This window comes from Aotus nancymaae, unplaced genomic scaffold (genome assembly GCF_030222135.1).
Source record: "Aotus nancymaae isolate 86718 unplaced genomic scaffold, 86718_ANA_hifiasm-v0.15.2.pri h1tg000067l, whole genome shotgun sequence".
In the NCBI taxonomy this organism is placed as follows: domain Eukaryota; kingdom Metazoa; phylum Chordata; class Mammalia; order Primates; family Aotidae; genus Aotus; species Aotus nancymaae.
The window spans coordinates 15136307-15156323 of NW_026988482.1; the positions used below are offsets into that span (position 1 = coordinate 15136307).

The 20017-nt window shown below is 44.1% G+C and overlaps 1 long non-coding RNA gene across 1 annotated transcript in view; it reads right to left on the reverse strand.

The window, feature by feature from the left end:
• The window catches only part of LOC105714861 (uncharacterized), a 47674-nt gene extending 27991 nt beyond the window's left edge, over positions 1–19683 (reverse strand). The window contains exon 1 of the long non-coding RNA XR_001106911.2: positions 19585–19683. This is a non-coding gene — a long non-coding RNA (uncharacterized LOC105714861). The remainder of the gene's footprint in view (positions 1–19584) is intronic.
• Between the last annotated feature and the right edge of the window lie 334 nt (positions 19684–20017).

Consider the following 20017-nt stretch of genomic DNA (forward strand, 5'->3'; position numbering starts at 1 on the left):
CAGTCTTTCTCTACTTTCAGACTCCAGCAGAAACATCTGCTCCTCTAGACTCGTAAGCCTGCCGGCTTTTGGACTCCAACTTACACCATTGGCTCTCCTAGTTCTCAGGGCTTCAGACTCAGATTGGAACTACACCAGCTGCCTCCAGCTTGCTGGCTTTGTGGGACTTCTCAGCCTCTTTAATTGTATGAGCCAATTCTTTACAATACATCTTTCTCTCTCTATCTATACATGCACTATTAGTTCTGTTTCTCTGGAGAACTCTAACTAATATACCAGGTAAAACTGTATCCCTCCACCCGCCTCATGCAATTCTTCCTGATCTATTTCTTGACTGTTTGTGCCTGTCTCCTCTCAACCAGAATGGAGGCTCCTTTTTCATCACGGTGTTTCTAGATGCATGCGTGACACATAGAGGCTCGTCAGTAAATACTGGCTGACTGACTCCTTTCCCTCATTAGCCATGTGACCCTGCACAATTCTTATGACCTCTGAGTCAATTTCTTCACCATTACAGCAGGGATGACATCTTTTCTTTTTTTTTTTTTTTTTGAGACGGATCTTGCTCTGTCACCAGGCTGGAGTGCAGTGGCGCAATCTCGGCTCACTGCAACCTCCACCTCCTGGGTTCAAGCAATTCTTCTACCTCAGCCTCCTGAGTAGCTGGGACCACAGGCGTGTGCCACCACGCCCGGCTAATTTTTGTATTTTTAGTAGAGACAGGGTTTCACCATGTTGGCCAGGATTGTCTCGATCTCTTGACCTCATGATCCACCCACCTAGACCTCCCAAAGTGCTGGGATTACAGGCATGAGCCACCGCGCCCAGCCATGGGATGACATCTTGTCTACATAACACCAGGGCTGTTTGAGAGGCCCCCCCAGGCACACAGCTGTGAAAGTGCTCCTTACAAATGTAAGTTTTCCCTGTACTAGGGTTGTGCCTCATTCATCTTCGCAGCCTGTCCCCTCTTTTCCTCCCCTCCACCCTTCCCCTGCCCCCTACAGATGCTCAGTAGATGTTTATTTTCACCAGTGAGTTAAATCATTTTATGGTTATCTCTGTTTTAGTCAATTACATCAGTTATGATGACACAAAAAATATCCACTCATCGCTGAACACCTTAATGCCTTAGAAACTTTGGTCAGAAAAGAATGAAAGGCTAAATTGGGGGATCCGTAGCAAGAATTTGATCATATCTAGTCAAACAAGATGAATGGGAACCTTTAAAAAGCTTTACAGTATACAATGAAATGGGCTCTCTCATTTGCTAATAAGCATGCAAATTGGTGCAACCACTTTGGAAAGCAATTTGACTATATCAGAATGTTCATAGCATTTAAGTCGGCAAAGTCTCTTCTAGAAAACAATCCTAGATGTTTCCATGTGACACAGATTCAGGTCTAAATATAAAAACGAAAACTATCAAACTTTTAGCAGAAAGCAAAGGTGTAGCTCTTTGTGACCATGGTTTAGACGATAGATTTTTAGATAGGAGACCAAAAGCTCAAGCAACTAAAGAAAAAAAAATAGATAAATTGGACCTCATCGAAATGTAAAACTTTTTTTTTTTTTTTTTTTTTTGAGACAGAGTCTTGCTCTGTCGCCAGGCACCACGCTGGAGTACAGTGGCGCAATCTCAGCTCACTGCGACCTCCGCCTCCCGGGTTCAAGCAATTCTCCTGCCTCAGCCTCCCAAGTAGCTGGGGCTACAGGCGCGCAGCACCACACCCGGCTAATTTTTGTATTTTTTAGTAGAGACGGGGTTTCACCATGTTGGCCAGGATGGTCTCGATCTCCTGACCTCGTGATCCGCCTGCCTCAGCCTCCCAAAATGCTGGGATTACAGGCGTGAGCCATCGCACCCGGCCAAAATGTAAAATTATTGTGCAGCAAAAGACACCATGAAGAAAGTAAGAAGATAACCCACAGAATGGGAGAAAATGTTTGCATTTACTCCGTATTTCTGATAAGAGATTTTTATCCAGAATATAAAGAGAACTCTTGTAACATAAAATAAAAAGAAAAATAACACAATTTTAAACTGTGTAAAGAATTTGAATATACATTTCTTCAAAGAAGATAAATACACAAACATCCAATAAGCACAGGAGACGTTATTAAACATACTAGTTACCAGGAACATGAAAATAAAAACCGCAATGAGATACCACTTCATACCCACTATGATGGATATTTAAGAAATTGAGAAGGAAAATAACAAGTGTTGTGAAAATATTAGAAACCTTGTACAGTGGGCAGGCGCGGTGGCTCACACCTGTAATCCCAGCACTTTAGTAGGCCGAGGCAGGCGGATCACAAGGTCAGGAGTTGGAGATCAGTCTGGCCAACATAGTGAAACCCCGTCTCTATTAAAAATACAAAAAATTAGCTGGGCGTGGTGGTGAGCACCTGTTATCCCAGCTACTCAGGAGGCTGAGGCATGAGAAATACTTGAACCCAGGAGGCAGAGGTTGCAGTGAGCCGAGATCACGCCACTGCAGTCCAACCTGGGCAACAGTGCCAGACTTCGTCCAAAAAAAAAAAAAAAAAAAGCATTTATTTAATGCCAGCACTTTGGGAGGCCGACACAAGTAGATCACAAGATCAAGAGATTGAGACCATCCTGGCCAATGTGGTGAAACCCCATCTCTACTAAAAATACAAAAATAAGCTGGGCATGGTGTTGTACACCTGTAATCCCAGCTACTAGGGAGGCTGAGGCAGGAGAATTGCTTGAACCCAAGAGGCGGAGGTTGCAGTGAGCTGAGATCACGCCACTGCAGTCCAGCTTGGCAACAGAGTGAGACTCCATCTCAAAAAAAAAAAAAAAAGAAGTGCTCATTGTAGCATTATTTATACTAGTAAAAAATAAAAGCATCAACATACCCTTTTATGAAAAGAATATTAATTAACTAATAGTTAATTTATTTGATAGAATTCCACAGCCATTCAACTATATCTATAAAATTTCATCATACCATGTAGAGTGATTATAAAATAATATTAAATAAGATATAGTCACAACTATTTTTTAAAGGATATCTCTCTGGGATTTATTTTTTAATCTGGAAGAAAGCATACCAAACATTCAACAAATGTTGGCTACAGGTAGTGAGACACGAAGAATTTCTTCTTTTTTTCTACTTTTCTATATTTTCCAAACTTCTTCCAACATGTATTATTTTTATTATTATTATTTTTTGAGACAGAGTCTCGCTCTGGTGCCCAGGCTGGACTGCAGTGGCATGATCTTGGCTCACTGCAACCTCTGACTCCCAAGTTCAAGTGAATCTCCTGCCTCAGCCTCCCAAGAGCTGGGATTACAGCCATGCACCAGCACACCCAGTTACTCTTTTTTTTTGTATTTTCATAGAGATGGGGTTTCACCATGTTGGCCAGGCTGGTCTCAAACTCCTGACCTCACGTGATTTGCCTGCCTCAGCCTCCCGAAGTGTATTTTTTTTATTTTATTTTGTTATTTAAAGAAATCTTCTTAAATTGTTTACTTGCTGTGGATAAAGTGTCAGATTTTCAGTGTCTGGTGTAATGAAGATGAGTTCACCTCCCTCTGTTTGGAGCCTGCTTCCCTCTGGCGCAGCCACCTGGAGGGCGGCGTCCAGAGTGAGATCAGGCCCAAGGCCCTAGAGGGTGGCCCAGCTGCAACATGGATGAGTCCCAGAGACTGGCCCCCGCCGGAGCATCACCTTACAGGTAGGGAGACTCTTCTTTTCCTGTTTTAAATTGAAGTAGGTTTTTAAAATCCTCATTGTCATTTCAAAGGTGGCATGAGGCAGCTGGGTCCCCAGGCCTGTGTCTTTCCTTTGTCTGCCTCGTGGACTATTTATTTCCCTTCTGTCTCCAGTGGCCACCCTTCGGGCTGGGACACCAGCAATGTTGTTACAGGTGTTGGCTCTCTCTGGCCTCGTTTGCTCTGGAAAGGATTCTGGTCGGATCAAATGTCCCTGTGGAAACTCAAGCTGAATTGTCTTCATTTTCTATCATTTTATTTTAACATCCCAGCAGTCCCAGCCTGTCAGGTCTCCACCAGCATTCAGCCATTCATCAATTTAAAGCATAACCATAAAATGCTGGAAAGTGTCCAACGCCACAGAAGAAATCAGTTCTTTTCTTCTCATTTTTCTTTGAAGGCAGGAAAGAATCTGCTCATCCGGATGCAAAAGATGGTGACTTTTGAGTCAGTCAGGAACCTGCTTTTGGATAGTAATACTCAACATTTCATCCACAGGCCAAAACATTACCCAGGTGCTACTACCAAACCAGTGTTACAGGTAAGCTTTTTGATTTCACAGTAATTGTAGGCCAGGTGTGGTGGCTCACACCTGTAATCCCAGTAATTCCTCAGAGGCAGAGGCGGGAGGATCACTTGAGCCTGGGAGTTCGAGACCAGCCTGGGAAATGTAGACCCCACTTCATTTTTAAAAATAAAAAATAAACAAAGGCCAGGCCTGGTGCGGTGGCTCATGCCTATAATCCTAGCACTTCGGGAGGCCAAGGTGGGTGGATTACAAGGTCAAGAGGTTGAGACCATCCTGGTCAACATGTGAAACCCCGTCTCTACTAAAAAATATAAAAACTAGCTGGGCATGGTGGCACATGCCCATAGTCCCAGCTACTCGGGAGGCTGAGGCAGGAGAATTGCTTGAACCCAGGAGGCAGAGGTTGCGGTGAGCCAAGATCGTGACATTGCACTCCAGCCTGGGTAACAAGAGTGAAATTCTGTCTCAACAAAAAAGGCCAGGCGCGATGGCTCATGCCTGTAATCCAGCACTTTCGGAGGCCGAGGTGGTTGGATCACCTCAGATCAGGAGTTTGAAACCTGCCTGGCCAACATGGCAAAACCCTGTCTCTACTAAAAATACAAAAACAAATAGGTGGGAGTGGTGGCATGCACCTGTAGTGCCAGCTGCTCGGGAGGCTGACGCAGGAGAATCGCTTGGACCTGGGAGGCGGAGGTTGCAGTGAGCCAAGACCAGGCCACTGCACTCCAGCCTGAGCAACAGAGCGAGACTCCATCTCTAAAAAACAAAGAAAAGAAAAAGAAGAAAAGGAAAAAACAACCGTTGTACATGTTTATTTATTTATCACATTTCTCATTTAATAATAAAATTTATTACTTGACAGAAGGACTTTTCTTATATTAACTCATATAATTCTCTCAATAACCCATTATATTACAGCCCATCTTACAGATGAGAAAATTGAGGCACTGAGAGAAGATTGTAAATGTAACCTTGTAAATGGAAGGTTCTAAAAAATTAGCTAGATTTAAGGATTCAATGAGCATTAAAACTCTATTAAATAATTTTCCAGGAAGACCTAGTTTCACTCTCTGGAGTGGAGGGATTTTGTTCTAAGTTGGTCTCAGCTGCTCGTGGGGATTCACTGGAGAACTTCATCGATTAGCAGAAAACAGAAAAGAACGCAGAATGACATGCTCATTCCTTCCTCACCAGCCTATACCCAGCCATAGCAGGAAGATGAGACGATACAGCAGGGAGTACCCCACTAAAGCCAGTGGAGGTGCCAGGACCACCTGCGGAAAAGCCATTATTTGATAGAATGCCAGGGCCACCTATAAAATGCAGAGAGGAAAAATGCTGAGTCACAGCATACAACCCCCATTGTAACCCAAGTGAAAGGCGCCCTGAGGCACCACTCCCTGGCAGACTGACATGTGAACGGGGCCCCATGGAGGTGTGCACTGTGGACTCCTGCCCCTTGGTGATCTCGGGGAAGTGCTCTGAGACCCTGCCGAGGTAGCTGGAAACAAGTGCCTGGTACACAACTCAGACGTTTCTGCCCCCAGCTTTAGTTTATGGACTGTCTTCATGGTGATCCGTGTCTCCTCTGCAAGGGAAGTGAAAGATTGGCCAGCAGAAGCTTCCATTCTGCTGTGCGGGCTCTCCTAAAGAAATTGAGGAGCAAAATCCTTCCTTAGAACAAAACCATCTGCATCTGCTATTTCCCATTTCCATCTCCCAAATGTTTCTCCTTGCATTGCTGTTCTTTTAAAAAAGTAAACATAAAAAGCTAAGGCAGTTTCGCAGCCTTCTCTAAGCCAGCCCTGCACAATGCTTTCTCACCCTTCCTTCTCTGCATCTGAATGGCCAAGAAGACTTTTAGGGGCTTTACTTTCCACGGCTCTTGTGACTAATGACTAAATTAATATATGGACCTTTTCGTACTCTATTTGCCCCCACAACCTGCCCTGAAGCAGGAATTGCTTCTGGATCATTTTTTCATAAGGGGTCCCACATTTTTAATTTGTCCTAGGCCCTAGGCAAATTGGGTCACTGGTCCTGCTCACAGCTTCTGGTGCCACTCTCCACGCCCCACCCCACACTCCTCGTGCTCCGTGATTTGGGAGCAGAGAGGTTTGGCTCCCAACAGAACTTTGAGATTTAATTCCTGAAGTCTTTACATAATTTATTACTAGTTCCCTTTTTCTGAGGAAGAATCTTGGACAAGTGACATCCCTAGAAGGTACAAAGATCGTTACCTCAGTTCCCCAGGGCTAGTTAGGAACACCTCCAACTCTAAAATCTGTGGGAGGGGAACTGTTTTTTGTTTTGTTTTGTTTTTTAGGAGTGTGGATGGTGGTGGAGGGGAGTAGTTACTTTGTAAAGTGGTCAAACTAAACGGTACCTAACAGATTGCCTGTATAGGAAAGCATTACTGTGGTCCTCCAGCACTGAAAGAAAGGTAAGCAGCTGTCCTTTCCAGAAGGCCAAAGAGCTCTAAGAGGCAGATGGCTCATTTTGCCTGAATCTAGCTTGGAAAGTACTGCCTGATGAGAAGGCAGAATTCTTATGTCTATAGGGGACCTTGAGACAAGAAGTCTGGATGTGAGTGGCTGCCCTGGCAGGCAAACCCCCTCCAAGATAAAAGAGGAATTTGCAACTGATGCACTATTTTGAGACCACAAGAGGTCAATCAGGGTGAGAATGCAGTGCATCAAAGCGTGTTGATGATAGAAGCCCACAGAGGCCCTAAGTCAAGGACTCCCCCAGATAGGACTGTTCTCTCTGGCAAGCACAGTGGTGACATTCTAGACAAGTGATTTCATTTCTCTAGGCTTGGTTCCACATTTCTAAATGGTAATAATATCAGTACCAACCACATGGGGTTGTTGAGAAGAATAAATTAGTTTTTACATTAAAAACAATTGCAACAGTGGCTGGCATGTTGTAAACACTCCAGAAGTCATGGTTATGATTCATAGTACTATGAAGTGATGACTTCCTGACTAAATAGCAGGTAAAGGTAAAGACTGAGTTCTCCAGATGCCGTCTTGAGCCACTTCCTTTTTAGCCTTGCCCATCAGATAAACCCCCAGGCATTCCTAGTCCCAGCACACATTCTTTCCAGGTGGCATCCTAGATACTAGGAAGAAGAAAGACTAATATTTGGGGTGGGGGCTGGATGGAGGAAAAGGGCAGCACCTATGAAGTGTTCTTGCTTTAAAAAAAGAAAAGAAGAGGAAGAAGAAGCAACCAGAAGAGGACTTCCAGTTTCCAACTCAGCAAAGAAGCTTGGAAGCCCCATGCTACCCTAACAAAAGGTAAGAGGCTGGGCTGGGCACGTTGGCCCATGCCTGTAATCCCAGCACTTTGGGAGGCCAGGGCAGGCAGATCGCTTGAGCCCAAGAGTTTGAGACCAGCCCGGGCAACATGGCAAAACTCTGTCTCTACAAAAAATACAGAAATTACCCAGGCATGATGGCACATGCCAGGGGTCCCAGCTACTCCTGAGGCTGAGGTGGGATGATTGCTTAAGCCTTGGAAGTAGAGGTTGCAGTCAGCTGAGATCATGCCACTGCACTCCAGCCTGGGTAATAGAGCCAGACTCTGTCAGGAAGGAAGGAAGGCGGGAGGGAGGGAGGGAGGGAGGGAAGGAGAGAAGAAAGGCTGGCTGAACAAACTGAAAAAGCAACAGCTCTTCTTAGATCCATAAGAGAAGAGCGGTTACAGGGTAAACCACCACTCCCAAACTGAAGAGTCAGGCAGATGAATACAGAGAATCACAACAGACCAGAGCAGAAACAGTGGGAACCAGGGCCAGGGTAGGAAACCTACACTGTAAGTGACTAATTGCTGGAGGCTCAGTGTAGCCAACTCTAAGAGTTAAAAACTCTAAGGAGATTATAAGCTCCAGCCCTATAGGGTCCAGTGAGTCCCTCCCTGCTGGTGTGGAGACGAGAAATTGGAAATAAAGACACAATAGAAAGAGATAGAGAAAAGACAGTTTGGGCCCAGGGGTCCACTGCTACCCAAAGCGCAGAGACCAGCAGTGGCCCCGAGTGCCTGGACACTCTGACTTTACTGAGTACAAAGCAGGGGGAAGGGCAGGTAGGATGAGGTAATGGTGCTCAGTGATACAGTTGGGTAAATCACGGGTCTTGGAGATGGGGGCCCAAGACTTTCAAGAAGCCAAGGCAAGGGGAAAACCTAAAGCGTCAGCACTTTTTTAATACTTGTCAAGAAATAATAAGGTCACTAAGATTTACGTTACTATTACTAATTCTTATCTTCTAAGGAAAAGAGGAACCAGGTGCAGAAGCCGAACTTGAAAGTAGCCATGGAACATGACTGCTGAAGCACAGCACCACACAGAGACAGTTAAGTCCCCGGATGTCTGCGGGCCTCCCTGACAGCCATCAGGCCCACCACAAGAGCTTGGAAGAGCGGAGTTTTCTCCTAACTCCTCCAGGGGAGGAGACGTCTCGGCCATCTTGGACATCTCCTTCCCTCGCTGGCTAAACAGCGGGAGCTTTCACAGCGCTGACACTGTTGCACAGCCAGGGCGCCCTCCAGCAGCCCTTATGCGGGTGACAGAGGGCTTAGAGCATCTTGCCTTAGGGTCACCTCTTTCCCAGTGCCACTTCAATCCCATGCTTTTTGACCTGAGACTTATTAGTAAGATTAAAGATTATATAATTACATACATGTATATATTTGTGATTACATATAAGTAGCTATGTGATTATATATGATTATATATAGGAATAACTATGTAACTGTATTTCTAATTTGTTTCGAATTCTCTATTTATGTGAGAACGTGCTGAGGCTTCAGACCCTTGCCTTGGCTCTTGTGGGGTTTTCTCCCTACAGAAGACCTAGTTGTGGGGTTGGAGAGTCCTACACGTTTTTGAGTTTTACCCCCAAGAGCTTGACCTGGTGCTCACATTAAATATTGGAGAAAAATCCTCTCATGTGTCCAGTACAGGGAGGAGAAAAGGGCCATTTTGGAATACACCAAAACATTCTGTTCTTCTTAACAAGATCTGCCCTTAAGTGAAACTGTTTTACCAGTGCTTAAACTACTGGGGCTTTATCAGTGCCTAACTGACCTGGAGAAAGGGAAATACCCAGCTGAATCCCACTCAGATCTTCAGGAGAGGAGGGGGTGCCGAGAAGCAGGTGTATAGTTTACAGTCCAGAAGCACAGGCTTCCGAAGAGATGGAGACCAAATCATAGGACTGTGGAACAGTTCTCCTCTCCCGATACCTTACCACCACATCACTAAAGGCCCATTTACAACAGCTTCTTTTACCCAGGACACCATGCCTGGCTTTGAAGAAAAAGTTACAAGGCATACCAAAAGGCAAAACAACAAAGTCTAAACAGACAGAGCAAGCATTTGAACCAGATTCAGGTATGACAGGGATGTTGAAATGATCAGACCTAGAATGTAAAACAGCTATGACTAGTATGCTAAGGGCTCTAATAGATAAAGTAAGCAGCATGCAAGAAGAGATAGGCAATGTAAGCAGAGAGACGGAAATTCTAAAAACTAAAAAGAAATGCTAGAGATAAAAAACACTGTAACAGAAAAGAAGAATGCCTTCAATGAGCTTATTAGTAGACTGGACATGGCTAAGAAAATAATCTCTGAGCTTGGACACATTTCAATAGAAAACTTCAAAACTGAAAATAAAACAGAAAAAGACTGAAATAAATAGAACAGACTATCCGAGAATTGATGGACAACTACAAACAGTGTAAATGGGAATGAAGAAAGGAGAAGAATGAGAGAAAGGAAAAGAAGAAATATTTGAAAGAATAAGGACTGAGAATTTCCCTCAAATTAAGATCAGTTACAAAACCACAGATTCCGGAAGCTCAGAGAACACAAAGCAGGATAAATGCCCAAAAAATACACCCAGGCATATTATATTCAAACTATAGAAAATCAAAGATAAAGAAAAATAAATCTTGAAAGAAGGCAGAGGGAAGAAACATCTTATCTACAGAAGAGTAAAGGTAAGAATTCTATCCGACTTCTCTTCAGAAACAAAGCAACCAAGAAAAGAATGAACTAAAATACTTAAGGTGTTGAGAGAAAACAACCACCAACCTAGACTTCTGTGCCCTGAAAAATTATCCTTCAAACAAGGAGAAGTAAAGACCTTCTCAGAAAAACAAAATTTGAGAAAATTTTTTTTCCAATCCAACTACCTTGCAAGAAACTTCAAAAGAAGTTATTTAGAAAGAAGAAAAATTATACAAATCAAAAATTGGGATTAACATAAAGAAAGGAAGAGCATCAGAGAAGGAACAAGTGAAAGTAAAATAAAAACTTTTGTTTTTCTTATTCCCCTTTTATTTTTATTTTTGGAAATGGGGTCTCGCCTTGTTGTCCAGTCTGGAATGCAGTGGTGCGATCTCTGCTCACTGCAGCCTTCACCTCCCAGGTACAAGCAATTCTCCCATCTCAGCCTCCTGAGTAGGTGGAATTACAGTGGCATACCACTGCGCCTGGCTAATTTTTATATTTTTATTAGAGATGGAGTTTTGCCATGTTGGCCAGGCTGGTCTTGAACTCCTGACCTCAGGTGATTCACCTGCCTCGGCCTCCCAAAGTGCTGGAATTACAGGCATGAACCATTGCACCTGGACTTATTTCTTAGTCTTAATTGATCTGATAGATATCATCAGTCTGTTCAAGATAATGATAGCAGCAATGTATTTAATTGTATATGCTGATGTATAAGTGAAATGAATGACAACAATAATACCAGGGATGGAAGGGAGGAATTAAAATTATTTTATCTTAGGTTACTCATACTACCCATAAGTGATATAGCATTATTTGGGGTGTGTGTGTGTGTGTGTGTGTGTGTGTGTGTGTTGGATTTTTTTGTTTTGTTTGAAATGGGGTCATACTATGTCACTCAGGCTGTAGTGCAGTGACGCCATCATGGCTCACTTCTGGGTTCAAGTGATTCTCCCACCTCGGCCTCCTAAAGCACTGCGATGACAGACATAAGCCACTGCACCCAGCTGGTAGTGTTATTTGAAGTGGACTTGAATTAGTTGTAAATGTATATTGCAAACTCTAGGGCAACTTCCAAAAAAGTGAAAAAATAAAACTGATAGGCTTAGAAAGAAGAGGAAATGGAATAATAAAATGTTCAATTAAAACACAAAAGGAAGAAAAAGAGTAGAAGACCAAATAGGAAGAAAGAACCAGGACAACTAATAGAAAACAATAAATACGGTAATATTAATTCAACTACATGAGTAATCACTTGGAATATCAATGGCTTAAATGCACCCATTTAAAAAATAATTATTATTATCATTATTTTATTATTATTTTGAGACAGGGTCTCACTCTGTCACCCAGGCTGGAGTGTAGTGGGACAATCATGGCTCACTGCAGCCTCCACCTCCAAAGCTTAAGCAATTCTCCCACTTCTGCCTCCAGAATACCTGGGACTACAGGTGTGCACCACTATGCCTGGCTAATTTTTGATTTTTCATAGAGATGGGGTCTCACTGTGATCCCCAGGCTGGTCTTGGACTTCTGGATGCAAGCGTTCCTCCTGCCTTAGCCTCTCAAAGTGCTGAAATTATAGGTGTAAGCCATCATGCCTAACCTAAATGCACCCACTATAGGACAGAGATTGTCAAAGTGGGTTGAAAAACAAGACTTGATTACCTGTTGTCTACAAGAAACAAACTTTAAATATAAGGATCCATATAGATTTAAAGTAAATGTATAGAGAGAGATATAGCACAGTAACACTAATTGGGAAAGCAAGGATAGGTGTATTAGTTTTGGATGGAGTAGACTTTAGAGCAAGGAAAGTTATCAACGATAAAGAGAGGCATTATATAATAATAAAGAGATCCATTCTTCCAGAAGAAATAACAATCCTTAATTTATGCTCCTAATGGAGCATCAAAATACGTAAGGCAAAAAGCAATAGAACTGCGAGGAGAAGTAGATGAATCCACTATTTTGGCTGGAGATTTCAATATCCTTTTATCAAAGGTGGACATATCCAGGAGGCAGAATATAAGTCAGAATATAGTTGAAGTCAGTGACACAATCAACTGGATATAATGGACGTCTGTAGACTACCTCATCCAACAACAGCAGAATAGACATTCTTCTCAAGGCCACATGGAAAGATTACTTGAGGTCAGGAGTTTGCAACCAGCCTGGCCAGCATGGCAAAACCCCGTCTCTACTAAAAATATACAAATTATCCTGGCATGGTGGCATATGCTAGTAGCTGGCATAATCCCAGCTACTTAGGGGGCTTGATGCAGGAGAATCGCTTGAACCCAGGAGGCAGAGGTTGCAGTGAGCCAAGATCATGCCACTGCACTCCAGCCTGGGTGACAGACTGAGACTGTCTCAAAAAGAAAAATAAGAAGTTCACCAAGATAGCATTCTGGGACATAAAGCTCACCTTAACAAATTTAAGTGAATAGAAATCACACAATGTCTGCTATTACATAAGAGAATTAAACTAGAAATGAATAACAGAAAGATAGCTGGAAAATTCCCAAGTATTTGGAGATTAGACAATATACTTCTAAATAACACATGAATCAGAGAAGAAATATCGCACCATTGCATTGCATTCCAAACCTGGGCGACAAGAGTGAAACTTCGTCTCAAAAAAAAAAAGAAAAGAAAAAAGAAACCTGATTAAAAAATAGACAAAAACCTTAACAGACACCTCAGCAAAGAAGGAAGGAAGCAAGGAAGGGAGGGAGGGAGGGAGGAAGTAAGAAAGAGAGAAAAGAAAGAAAAGAAGCTAATCTTAAAAAGCTACATACTTTACAATTCCAACTATATGACATTCTAGAAAAGGCAAAACTATGGAGACAGCAAAAAGACCAGTGGTTTCTAGGAGTTAGTGGGGAGGGAGTTATGAACGGTGGAGCACAGAGGATTTTTAAGACAGGGAAACTACTCTGTATGATACTGCAATAGTGACACATGTCATGATACATTCCTCCAAACCCGTAAAATGGACAACCCCAAAAGTGAACCCTAATGTAAACTATGGACTCTGGGTGATAAGGATGTGTCAGTATAGAGTTATCAATTGAAACAAATGTATTTAATACCACTCTGGTGGGGGATATTGACATGGGGAAGTCTACGCATGAGTTGAGGCAGGAGGCATATAGGAAATTGCTGTACCTTCTGCTCAATTTTGCTGTGAACCTAAAACGGCTATAAAAATTAGTTTTTTTTTTTTAGCTTGAATCTGGGCAGCCCTCTAAATATAACTACCATTAAATTAAAAAAAAAAAAAAAGCCTAGAGGACAGAGGAATTGTAACCATATAAACAAACCATACAGGCGCATTCAGCAAAATCTGTACTGTGGTTAACTCCATAGGGCAAGCGACCCAGTTTCTTCAGAACAATAATAACAAATAAGCAAACAGAAATGCAAGGAAAAAACTGAAAGAGAAACCTGTAGATTAAAACAGTCTTAAGGGACCTATCCACCAATTACAATATGGGAACCTCTTTGGGATCTCAATTCAAATAAAGAAAACCAATTTTTCTTACTGCATAAGAAAATCTGGGAAATATGATAATGACTGAATAGTCAATGATATTGTGGAATTACTGAATTACTGTTAAAATATATATATATATATATATATATTTTTTTTTTTTTTTTTTTTTTTTTTTTTTTTGAGGTGGAGTTTCGCTCTTGTTACCCAGGCTGGAGTGCAATGGCGCGATCACGGCTCACCGCAACCTCCGCCTCCTGGGTTCAGTCAATTCTCCTGCCTCAGCCTCCTGAGTAGCTGGGATTACAGGCACGTGCCACCATGCCCAGCTAATTTTTTGTATTAGTAGAGACGGGGTTTCACCATGTTGACCAGGACGGTCTCGATCTCTTGACCTCGTGATCCACCTGCCTCGGCCTCCCAAAGTGCTGGGATTACAGGCGTGAGCCACTGCCCCTGGCCACTGTTAAAATATTTTAAGTGGCCCAATGATCTTATAGCTAAATGTTTCCTGGAGACTCTTGTCTTATCGAAATAGAAAATAAAGCCTGAGCGTGATGGCTCACTCCTGTAATCCCACCACTTTGGGAGGCCAAGGTAGGAGAATTGCTTGAGGCCAGGAGTTCAAGTCCAGCCAGGGCAACATAGCCAGATTTCATCTCTACAAAAACTTAAAAAGGTAGCCGGGCATGATGGCACATGCCCATAGTCCCAGCTAAGTGGGAGGCTGAGGTGGGAGGATCACTTGAGCCCAGGAGTTTGAAGCTGTAGTGAGCTATGATGGTGCCACTACACTCCAGCCAGGCACAGAGTGAGGCCAGCTCAAAAAATAAGTAAATAAATAGAAAATAAAATATATGTACATATGATGTCTGGGATTTGCTGTGGAATAATTCAGAGAGTGAAGGGGAGTGATGATGGCTATGAATTGGTAATTAATAAAGCTAGGTAATGGGAATGCCTGGAAATTTATTATAATATTCTTTCTACTCTCATACAGTTGAAGTATTCTACAGTGAAAGGACAAAAAAAAAAAAAAAAAAAAAAAAGAATGAAAAGAAAAGAAAACCCAAGGGTCTGTGGGTTTGAGAGAGCGCTCCCTGAGGAAGGGTTCTGTCCAGGTGTGACTGTTGCCATGGGAGGGTTTGGGGAAAGTTACTCAGCGCTCATTGTGTCTATTTTCTCATCTGTAAGATGGGGATTGTATAATAGTGCATTCCTCATAGTGCTGCTGTGAATATTGAATGACTAAATATATGTTAATCAGATATAACAGGGCCTTGCACGCCACGGTAAGTGCCACGTAACATTTGCTATTAAAGCATATTAAGCATCCTGAGTACCTCATTGCATCAGTGAAAACTAAATCTCTACAGAACCCCACAGCTCACAGACATCACCTTGGCTGAGCCTCATGATAGCCCTTGGAGATAAACCTTACTCTTACTGTCATTAGGCAGATAGAGAAACTGAGACACAGCCCATGGAGATGCAGCTAGTTAGTGGCCAAACCTGCACGACGGTTGGGTCTCCTGACTCCGTCCCAAGCCCTTTGGGAAGCACCAAAGCTGCCCTTTGGGGGATGAGTCAGAGGTTGAAATTAGGTCCTTAGCTTTATGTGATCAAAAACTTTATTTCAGGCTGGGCGCAGTGGCTCATGCCTGTAATCCCAGCACTTTGCGAGGCCGGGGGAGGGGGGTGGATCATGAGGTCAGGAGTTCAAGACCAGCCTGGCCAACATGGTGAAATCCGATCTCTACTAAAAATACAAAAATTAGCCAGACATGGTGGCAGGCACCTGTAATCCCAGCTACTGAGGAGGCAGAGGCAAGGAATTCCTTGAACCCGGGAGGGGAGGTTGCAGTGAGACGAGATTGCACCACTGCACTCCAGCCTGGGTGACAAAGCAAGACTCTGTCTCAAAAAAAAAAAAAACAACTTTATTTTGTCTCTTCACCTGTTGTGACCAGCACCTTCTCCCTGGGTAGGGGATGGTAACCAGACTCCAATGGAGCTAATGGGTGTCTCCTAGTTCCCGTCTGGGCAAGAAGATGGCACAGGGCATAGACAACCCTTCACCCTAGAGTTTGGCCCCAGTCAGGCCTCCCTCCTGTGGCCAAGGAGTTTGTCGCAGCTAAACACTGCGTGGGCCTGAGTGTGGGGCTGCTAAGGAACTGAAACAGACAGGAGCCACTCCAAGGCTGTATCTCAGGATGGAGGATGCAGGTCTCCTCCCATCTCCAGGGAGTCTAAATGCAAGTCTAGGATTTCAAAACTAGCCTACCACAAAGGGAGAGGTCCTTGGGCTGCAATAGCATTGTTCTTGTTTGTAATTTCCTTCCCTGGAAAAGGCTTAGGGGGCTCTGGGATAGTTGAATGTAAAATAAGAACAATGATGAAACCTGTGATTTGTTGAATGCTACCCATTGTGTGAAGCACAATGGACACTTCTTTTTTCTCATGCAGACATTCCTTATTCACAATATACTGTGGAGTAGGTATTTGTTTTTATTGAAACAACACAGAAGTTTAGAAAATAAGTCAAGAAAGTCTCCCTCCACCATCACCATCACCATCACCAGACCTGCCCTCCAGAAGTAGCCATTGTTTACAGTCCTTGTGTGTTCTTCCTGACATTTGTCTATATTTAATCAACATTACATATACACACCCACTCATGTGTGTGCATATGTATACCCATACACACAGTTTGTTTGTTTTTATAAAAATAGGATTATACCTGATTCAGCAACTTCCTTTCTTCACGTATCCATCTCTTCTCAATCCTACGCATATAAATATATGAGACTATAAGGAAATCTGAAATAAGCAAAGAAGATTAAAGGGTTTCTCCAAGAGAAAACTATTTATTGTTGAGAGCGTACTCTCCGGATTATCTGATTCTAGCCTTTGGGCTAATTTCTGATTCTAGCCTTTGGGCTAATTTACTGCTCTGTACGTTCAAGGGAACAGAGGACACACAGTGACCCTGAATTGTGGACCCGCAAATGACCTCCATCCACCCTCCCACACAGTGCAAAAGCCAGATCACTGCACCACTTGAACATCAACATTCCATAACTATAAACACATCTGGTCTTTGGATTCTTCTTTGAATCAGTTGTAACGTTGCTGGTTCACTCATTTATAATGATAACGTGCTCATTTTTATCTATTTCAGAATCATGAATTTTACCTTGTTTTAAAATCGTTTTTTTAACAACAGGCATTACTTTCTCTTTGCTTAGATGGTGAAATCCAGACTTTGAAAGATTGAGCAAATTGCCCACGGCAACACTATTGGTAAATAGCAGAGTTTGGATTCAATCCTGCTTGTGCGATTCAAAGGAACAGATACTGGGTATCTGCCAGGTACCAGACTAGACATTTAGGGTATGTTAATTTGTTTAACCCTCCCACCAACCTATGACATAAGTATTAGCCCCACCCTTATAGAAAAGGCAGCTGTGTCCAGAGCGGTGGAGGACTGTGCCCCAGGATGCAAAAAAAGCCTGGTGCAGAGCAGCCTCCGTGGCTGCCAAAGCTGAAGCTCCGAGCAGCTCTCTGGTGCTACCCTTTGTCCCTCCAGGCTCTCCTTTCCTTCATCTGTTTGTCAGTAAACCAAAGCCACCACTGTTTGTCATTTGGATGATTATCAGTAAGATAACATTGCCCAGAAATTTTGGTTTTGAAAGGAGCCCCAGGCAGTGTATGCATTTCCCAGGGGTGCCATTACAAAGTACCACAAACTGGGTGGTACTCTGTGGAGTACACTTGGGGAAACTCACGTAACTGGAGCATGACCTTGAAGCCAGGAAGGCCTAGACTGGCATCGTGACTCTGCTAGTGACTGAATATGTAACCTTGGGCAATGAATTTTCCTCTCTGAGTCTCGATTTCCTCATTTGTACACCAGGAATGAAAATATCTAATCAATTACTTAGGGTATGTTCACTGCTAAAACAAACAAACCCCCAAAAGTATAATGACTGGGAAACAATAGGGCATAAGTTTATTTCTCGCTCAGGACAGGGCTGGGAACATGCTGTCTGGGCAGTCCGTCTCCACACGGTCACTCAAAACTCCAAGGTGGCAGATGCTCTGCCGTTTTAAGTTTGTAACTTCGAAGGTCATGGTGGGGTTGCCCATGCCCCATCCAGGAAGAAGCGGTGGTACTTGGAGGCAGCTTTCTGGGAGGTCTCTAAGGGGCAGGCTCTGGAATGAAGTAACCCACTCCACTGCTCACTTTCCATTGGTCAGAACTTGATCCTAGGGCTGGACCTAATTACAAGGGAGTTGGAAAATTGCAGCTATTTCCTTAGCAGAAACTCAACGCTAAAGGAAGGAGAAGTCCGCCCTTGGGCAGTGGACAGCTAGCCTTCTTTACCATACATACTTCGCAGGTGTGTTCTGAGTATTAAATGAGGATTTTGGCACAGGCAGCGTCCTTAGGATCACACACAACTAAATAGATGGCAACAGTTTGAAAATGGAAAAAAGGATATGAATGGGAAGCACCTTGAGGGATGAAACAGGAGACAGGCTCTGTTGTGCAATACAAGTGTGGGCCCCCCCGCCCAGCCCCTTTCTCACCCAGGCATCCTGGTGGCCCCGGTCTGCTGTGTGGTAGGAAGAGGGGAGCGAAGTCCTCAGGGTGTCATTCAACCTCAGCAGCTTCTTCCCCTGCTCCCTTTCCAGCCAGATGGAGAAGCTGCAGCTCCAGAGTCTTGACAGCCTCACAGCTTCCAAGGCAGTGGCCCCGCGGGGTGCAAACCCCACCTTCCTGCAGTTGCAGAGCCAGCTGAGAGGTGGGCAGCGTGCCAGGCCCCCCTCCACAGCCCCTGGAGCACACACCAATTGCAGATGCTCGGGAGGCTCGGGGGAGGGAGCGGATTTTCACCAGAACACCACAGGCAGGGCCTCCCAGCAAAGGCCTCCAGATGCTGTGAAAACCTATAGCTCGTCCTCCTCCCGCCTTCCGCCTTCCCGGGTTCCTCAGCCACAAAACACAGGTGAGAACCATCTCAAGACCTCCCTATTTTGGGGCTCCCAGCTAACTCAGCGGTCTGCAAGGGACCAAAAGGGGTCAGTAGAGCAAGTCCCCTGCCTTCAAAGAATGCATGCATTCTTTTTTTTTCTTTTTTTTGAGACAGTGTCTTGCTCTGTCACCCAGGCTGGAGTGCAGTGGTGCTATCCTGGCTCACTGCAAACTCTGCCCCATACCCCGGGTGGAAGCGATTCTCCTGCCTCAGCCTCCTGAGTATCTGGGATTACAGGCAACCGCCACCACGCCTGGCTAATTTTTGTATTTTTAGTAGAGATGGGTTTCACCATGTTGGCCAGGCTGGTCTCAAACTCCTGACCTCATGATCTGCCCACCTAAGCCTCCCCAAGTGCTGGGATTACAGGCGTGAGCCACCACACCCGACCACATGCATTCTTTTTAAGTTCATATGAATTATTAAAACAACTGTACCAGCCGGGCGCAGTGGCTCATGCCTGTAATCCCAGCACTTTGGGAGGCCGAGGCGGGCAGATCACGAGGTCAAGAGATCGAGACCATCCTGGCCAACGTGGTGAAACCCCATCTCTACTAAAAATACAAAAAAAAAATAGCCGGGCATGGTGGCACATGCCTGTGGTGCCAGCTGCTCGGGAAGCTGAGGCAGAAGACTCACTTGAACCCAGGAGGCAGAGGTTGCAGTGAGCCGAGATAGCACCACTGCACTCCAGCCTGACAACAGAGCAAGACTCCGTCTCAAAAACAAAAACAAAAACAACTGTACCTCAAATCATACCCCCAACCCCTCAGCATGAAAAACCTCCAACAGACATCTCCCCAGCAGCCCCTCCCGCCTTTCTCTGCATGTAGATTGGTTTTTCAGAGCTGCCGTCAATGTGGACATACAGCCCTGCTTTCCACGCTCCTCACTCTCCTTTGTATACACTTTCCCATGCATCTGGGTCAGCCTGGAGCTGAGTATTTCACGGGGCAGCAAAATATACAGAAGGCTTATTTTGTTTTAGAATCTTAATACCCAGAACATCTGGGTAATACTCAAACAACTGGAGAGATTCTTGCTGATGCTGCAAGTCTCCAAATATGGTCCCCTTGCAGAGTGAAAATGTTGTATTTTACATCTGTACATATGCACATGGGTTTTCTCAAGCATGGTGGACTTCAGGGTGTGACAGTTGGTGATTTCTCCCCAGGAAGTG